Raw genomic sequence first — 7,899 nt, forward strand, 5'->3', positions numbered from 1 at the left:
TCTTTGAACCAAAATATCACAATCAGAGTACTCTTGAGGAGTTCTCCATTCATAATTGTGATTCTGCCAGATCTACCTTTCTGCATGGGTTATCTGGAAGAAACCTGTTGAACTTGGTTTGACATATTAATCTATGCATCCACAACTCCGAAAGATATATGTTCCCTTGAGATGTCCCTCTTCATTTGTATTCCAACCCTCATCTATCAATTGATAGTCAGGAGTAATTGTGCATCCGTGTTATCGGTGCTTATTATTCATGTGGTCCGTCAAGCTATTCTAGTTCAGAATGACTAGGAGAAACAAACTCCAGTATCTCATACATTTCTAGGATTGGGTCAAAGCAGTTGTATTCCGCAGATCAAATGCAACCAAGCTTTGATTCTGTTCTACCCTGAAGTATTACCCACTTTTATGTCAGGATTGTCATGAGAATTGCACCATCTCTTATGAATTCCTGACGCAGTGATACTTCTCGCTATCATTGTTTCATTCCTCGGTTCCGTGTTGTCGCAACCTGAATGCTGACAAGTGAACCATGATGTGTGAAATCAATACTACTAGCAACCCGTTGCTTGGTAGCTAATGGACAATAATTTCATTCTTAGCATGTTAGTTATTGAATCATCATCCTAAGATGGATCGTGCTACCTAGTCCTTATTCTCGGTGCACTCTTCGATCAATGAGATAGGATTGTGGCAATCCATCACTCTCTTGGTCCCATCATCTTGCTCTAAAAAGCAAGATTGTTCTCGAGCTTAGTAACATATCGGTGGTTCGTGATGTTTCGAATATCTTCTCGGAAGTATTACCAGGTTGTCACCTGACCGATATGTTGAGTTCGTGATCAAGTTGGTTTTCCAATAAACCACTCTTCTCCAAGAATCTATGTTGGATATTCCTGATCTAGTTGGTTAAGCCAAACAACAACTTGGAAAGTTGGAAGAAAAGCTTGTCTGAATTAGTTCATTCCAAAGGGATATCCTTGTGTGTGTGTGTGTGTGTGTGTTGAAGAAAGATGATATCTTCATCGATTGGTCGTCGTGATCAGTTATTGGATCTATTGTCTTGTCCAAACCTTGATTTGAGTATGGGCTATTGTCAAATCAAATCAGAACCAACGATATTCGTAATGTTGTCTTACTCGTGGTTGACCCCTCGAACATGCACCATTATATCTTTGGGACTGACCAGTGCTATCACCTTGTTCACATAATGGTGGAATTCCAGTGATATGGAAATCCCGATGAGTTGTTGTTGAGCCCATCAGTAGCATCTTATCTCCTCCATGATTCATGTTGAACATTAAGCTAGTGTTGGAAACTTTTGTAAGCATTTCTTCATGCTAGCTCATGAAGCATACGCTTGGATGAAAGAAGTGACTTCCTTTGAATCACGTGCATTTGATGCAAGTTGCCGCCGTGGATTTGAGAAAGTTTGTTTTGCTTCCTCTGGAATCATCCCAAATCATTCATGTATACGTGAGAAGTATTCTATGGTTTGGAGACTTGCAACCTTCATTCTATATGTATCCCTAGCACACCAAGCCACTGATTGAATTGTTCAAGGAGAAGAAGTTCCTTCTTAAGAGCATGTCTTAGGCAAGGACTTTGATATCCTCAATGATGTTTCCCCACCTGAACTCGATAGTGTTTTATTATAAGACTACTATGTGGCCATTCTTGTCTTGGACAACGTGTTCACATGTGTGTAGCAGAACCCGCTCATGTTATGGAGTTTACTATCGTAGTTCAAATCCCGAGAATCTTGCAACATCGTCTCGTCGGTTTGTGTTGCAAACTTTCTTTCCGGACTGTTGTTGTCTGAAATATCCCGTTACCAACCAGATCTGAATCTCAGGCAGATATGATGGTTGGAACTTCTCCAACATCTATGATGTAGATCCCGACAAGGTTGTTGTTCTGGCCAATGCACCTAGCTGGAGAATCTATCACTATAGTATCTTGATTGGGAAATTTGTCCATCTTCTCCGTGAGGAATTCATGCGACTTATCCTATAAGTTGTTCCTTAGGGATTCTTGTGCTCTTGGTTTCCTCGATTAAGCTATGACCATTCGAGTGGTGGAATGTAACATCCCAAATTTTCAATTTGGAATGTTATACATTAGATCATCATGCATATCATATTTTCTTGAATTTTTTGGTTTATCCTAGAAATTTCACGCAACTCAAGGACCCTCGGAGAGAGTTGGAGATTTCGTTATTTTCATATTTGAGTTTTCTCAAATTTTGAAAAGAGGATCATTTGATTTATTTATTTCATCTTCAATTATTTTTCCAATACCAAAATATGAGAGAGGGAAATAATATGACTTTTCCCAATTTAGGAAAAATGAAGATTTAATGAATAAATCAAATTTTGGTTTTCCGGTGTTTATTTGCATTTTATTTGGATAGGGAATAATGCGCGTTTTCAAAAATTGCATTTTAGGCCCGAAGAAAAGTTCATTTTGTTCGACTCATTTTTAGGAGTCGGGGAAAATTTACTTTAAAAATATTGGAGTTCATTTAGTTTTATTTTTGTTTTTTTTCTGCATGCGGAACCATTTAAAAAAAAGAGAGAGACGCAGCGCCCGCCTGGGCCAAGGGCCCAGCCGGCCGGCCCAGCCGCCCCGCCACCTCGCGCCCCTGCGCGCCAGCCCGCCCCGCCGCCCCAGGCCGAGTCCGAGAGGGACTCAGCGCCGCCGCCGCCTCCCCTTTTCTCCCCCCTCCTATATATACTCTAACCCCCCCTCTCCTCCCAAGCCGCAGCCACCGCCGCCTCCCGCCCCAAGCCGTGCCAGCCCCGCCGCCTAGCCGCCGCCGCGCTGCCAAGCCGCCGCTGCCTAGCCGCCGCTGCCGCCCTAGCGTCGCCGCCGCCTTGCGCCGCCGCCGCCCAAGCCGCCGGAGCCTCGCCGAGGTAGCCGCCGCGCCGCCCTCCCCTCGTTCGGTTTTTTTTAGAAAACCGTTCTGGTTTTTCTTTCTGGTTTTGTTTTGGTTTTTCTCGGAAACCCTAGATCGGTTTTCGTTTTCTTTCGGTTTAGTTGTTTAGTAAGCGTTCGCCGGACCGTTCGTCTTAACGAACGTGATCACCAGTTATTCCCGGTTAACGAACGTCCATTCGTTTAACCTTTCGTTTCTTTTTCTTTCTCGTCAGATTTATTCCGCGACTTTCCGATCGCGATCTCTGATCCGATCTTCGTTCTAGTTTTTCTTCTCGCTCGTTTATCGGAATCAGGTGATTCAAGCGCCTGGAGTTTCGTTTCGAAACCGCCGTTCCGTCTAATCAACTTAAACAAGTTTTTGCTACGGTAAAATTTGACCTAGTTTCAATTTTTGTAGAACCGAGTTGTTTTCTTTCACTGTTTGTTTTACGTTGCTTTGTTCGGTTCGTTCTTTCTTTGCAACCGGAGTTCTTAAGTTGAACTTTCTGGTTCGTTCTCTTGTTCGAGTTTTACCTGTGCATTAGATGAGTACTTATTTGTGTGCTTGTTGTTTGTCTGCGATAGATTACCCGGATTGCGCCGCCTGTTACTTCGAATCCCTAGGTCTCGCGGATCATCAGCAAGGCAAGTAACACTTTGATCATACCTTTTCTACAACCCATGTTTTATTGCATTAGATCAATCCTCTCACATTGCATTATTAGGATCTAATTAAATTGTGGGATGGGTAGTAGATGAGGTAGTACCTATTACCTGTATTATTATGAAACCTTTGGGAGCTACTTCTACGTTTGCTTATTATGCCATGCTATGCTAGTAGACGTGGATTGGGTGAGTGATATCCATGACAGATGTGAGTATTGTTAATTAATGGTTTATCTAAGGTGGCAACTTAAACACACATCTGGGTGGATTGAGGCACCTCGTTTCTATCAGGACTTGCCTATTTTATTTTGGACTGCCACCCAGGCTCAAAGGGATCATAAGATCAATCATGCTAGTAACTTCCGTGTGTAGCCACAAGCCATTATGGGCTCTGGCATAGTTGACTAAGTCGTGCGAACTCTTACAGTGGTAGACTAGCAGATGTAGGGGATAGGTGGTACGGTCTACCCGATCGTAAGGTGCTAGCGCTTCTGAAAGACTGTGTCTCGGTCATCCGTCTTCTCAAACACCATGTAGTGCGAGAAAACAAACGGAGGTGATCGAGTCTTGTGGGGAAAAGTGCGCAAACCTCTGCAGAGTGTAACAAACTAATCATGATTAGCCGTGTCCCCGGTTATGGACAACTTGAGTATCTAGTACTTGAATATCATGTGAATCTCATCATGTTACTCTAATTAATATTGTTGGGTTTTAATTGTTCACTTAATTGGGATCGGAATGCTGTCAACCATTCTTGATGTTCAACTACCATGATAGTTAAATAAATTTATTCCTTTGCAGTAGGGAAAAACTGGCTTTACGCAAAACTGTAACCATAGAGCTTTCCACCAGCCATACATGCATATAGTATAGCTCATTGTTGTTCATTACTCTCTATGTGTTACCTTGCCAGCATATTCCATGTGCTGACCCGTTTTCGGGCTGCAACTTTCATGTTGCAGACTTTTCAGACGACGAGTAAGGTGTTTTAGGTCGTGGTTCTATACTCAGTGATGCCGTTGGAGTTGATGGACCCATTTATCTTCCAAGTCTTCCGCTGTTATCATTATTAGATGGCCTTAAGCCATATTTATTGTAATAAGTTCTCTTTGAGACCAATGTAATAAGTGTGTGATTGCCACTCTGCTATAAATCCTTCGAAGTACTGTGTGGTGTCAGCATTACTGATCCAGGGATGACACCGGAGCACAGAGACTTGATCCATTCGGGTCGGGTCGCTACAGAGATGGTATCAGAGCACACGCTGACTGTAGGACACGACCACTAAGTTAAAGCCATAGATCACCATTCTCTTCTCATTTTCTAACTCCTCATCTTTTCTACTCTTTTAGGATGACGAACGCGAAGATTAAGTACGCTCAACCGGATGAAGGCACACCTTTTGGATTACTTGAAGGAAGTCACTAAGTACCTGAACATTGGATTACCAAGCTTCACGGGAACCTTCAACGCCACTCTGCCTGAAGAGGAGCGCTGGAAGATTCAAGCTCACGTTCCGGGAAGGACATTCGCGCCAATCACGAAGCCCATAGATAGTGTTTTCAATGCACCAACCTGGAGTCTGGGAAAGCATGGCAGCCCATATCACCATAGGACGCATTGGAGAAGTTTATCAAGAAGACCTCAAGGACACTATCTACCAGATTTGCGGACGCCGAGATGAACAATGGGAGTTAGTCAGCACCAAGAAGGATAGATCCATTGCAGCTTTCATCCAGGAGTTAAACCAGCACATTCGACGCCACGAGAACCAGATGTGCAATGATATGATAGAGTTGAAGAATGCGAAGGCAAGGATCATCGAGCTAGAAGGAGAACTGAAGGCTACACGCAAGGACTACATGGACGAGATCGTAGCTCTAGCAAGACACAGGCGATCTTAAGCAGGAGATTGAAGAACTCAAGAGGAAGTTAGCATCCAGGAAGGAGGTACGTCGCATGTCCGGACAACTACATCATCATCGACGACACCGATTCGGATCCAAGTGAACCCGACTTTGAAGACGAAGCTGGAGCAGATATCATGGAGTCTTCCACCGGTTCAAATTTCTAGATGACCACCAAATATTAAGTAGTATTTCCCCCATGTAAACATTATAGTTCGAGCACTTTTGCGATAGTAGATCGATTGTAAGCCCTTGTTTGATTGAATGAAGTGATTTTGTGTGCATTTGCTCATGTGCATTGGGGTAGTGTTTTCTCTTTAGACCTCATCTATTCTTAAATCTCGTCTTTCTAAACCCTCAGATGCCTCCGAGACGTGACAATGGATTTCCACCGGAGCTCACTCAGTTGATCCAGCAACGAATCAATTGATGCAGATGTTAGTCCAGAACCAGCAGAACAACAACAACAACCAACCACCACCACCACCTGTTGACCACTTAGCCCGTTTCCTTAGGCTGAATCCGCCGGTGTTTTCCAGTAGCACCGAGCCAATAGTAGCAGACGATTGGCTCCGCAAGATAGGAAGGGAGTTGACCACTGCAGGATGCACAGATGGTGAGAAAGTGAAGTTTGCCGCACATCAGCTTGACGGACCCGCGGCAGCATGGTGGGAGAATTTCACAGCCACTTACCCAGTTGACACTGTCACATGGGATCAGTTTCAGCAAGCTTTTCGCACTGCCCATGTTTCAGCAGGAGCTATGGCCATGAAGAAGCGTGAGTTTCGCAACTTACGCCAAGGAGGAAGGACAGTTGGCCAGTACATTGACGATTTCAGCAAGTTAGCACGTTATGCCCCAGATGACGTTGCTACGGATGCAGCTAAGCAGGAGAAGTTTCAACTACCAGGAGTTGGTAGATCGTGCCATCATGATTGAAGGAGCAACAGCAGATTGAGAACCGCAAGAGGAAGTATGGACAGGGGAAGTATAACTCTGGAGCCCAGCAGAAGCCCCGTTTTACCCCTAAACCGGGATTTCAGTTTCAGCATACCCATGGAGGAGGTAGTTCGCACAACCATAATGGCCACAAGAATGGTAATGGGAATGGAGGAAGCAACGGCCAGAACCGTACCACCCCAACCCCAACCAAGAGAGATCTGAGTCAAGTCACTTGTTTCAAGTGTTCCAAGAACGGACATTATGCCAAGGAATGCCCTGAAGGCCAGAATGGAAATGGCAATGGAAACTCTGGGAAGAAGCCGAACCCTTTCAATAGGGGACAGGTGAACACGTTTAGTGTGGAGAGTTGAAGATCAGCCTGATGCAGTATTGTTAAGTTTTGGTTAAAGTTCATTTACTGCACTTGTTCTTTTTGACACTGGTGCATCGCATTCATACATTATCAAGGGGAATTGGTGGATAAATATAACCTGCCAACCCAAGCCCTTAGTCACCCATGTTAGTTAAGCTCACCAGGAGCGGAGTTTATGGCTAGACGATGTGTATCGGTTACATTAAGGGATGGTAACTATGTGTTTCTCAGACCTTAATAGTATTGGAATCTCAAGATTGGATGTGATTAGCATGGTTGGTTATCAAGTATGAAGGGAATATTGAGTGCGCTAGTAAGTCAATTCTGCTTACCACACCAGAGGGAAGAAGGATCAAGTATGTATCCCAGCATGTACCAAAAAGGACACAAGTGAATTGCCTAACCGTAGTTGTGCAGGAGGAAGTACCAGTGGTAAAGGATTTTTCTGATGTATTTCCTGAGGAATTACCAGGCATGCCACCGGATAGAGACATTGAGTTTTTGATTGAGTTATTGCCAGGTACAGGCCCAATATCGAAGCGACCGTACCGGATGCCAGCAAAGGATTTGGTGGAAATTAAGAATCAGATTAAGGAGTTATTGGATAAAGGTTACATTCGCCCAAGTTCTTCGCCTTGGGGATCACCCGTACTTCTAGTGGAAAAGAAGGATGGATCATTAAGGATGGTTGTAGATTATCGGGGATTGAATGAAGTAACCATCAAGAACAAGTACCCACTGCCAATGATCAACGATCTGTTTGATCGGTTGCAAGGAGCTAAAGTGTTTTCCAAGATCGATTTGCGATCAGGGTACCATCAATTGAAGATTCGAGAGCAGGACATACCTAAGACAGCATTCACCACAGATATGGACTGTATGAGTATACCGTTATGTCATTTGGATTGACTAACGCACCTGCCTATTTTATGAACCTGATGAACAAAGTGTTTATGGAGTTTTTGGATAAGTTCGTCGTAGTGTTCATCGATGACATTTTGGTTTATTCAAAGAATGAAGAGGAGCATAAGGAACATTTGCGTTTGGTTTTGGAGAAACTAAGAGAACATCAGTTATATGCCAAAT

The sequence above is a fragment of the Triticum urartu genome, chromosome 3 (genome assembly GCF_003073215.2).
Source record: "Triticum urartu cultivar G1812 chromosome 3, Tu2.1, whole genome shotgun sequence".
Classification (NCBI taxonomy): Eukaryota; Viridiplantae; Streptophyta; class Magnoliopsida; order Poales; family Poaceae; genus Triticum; species Triticum urartu.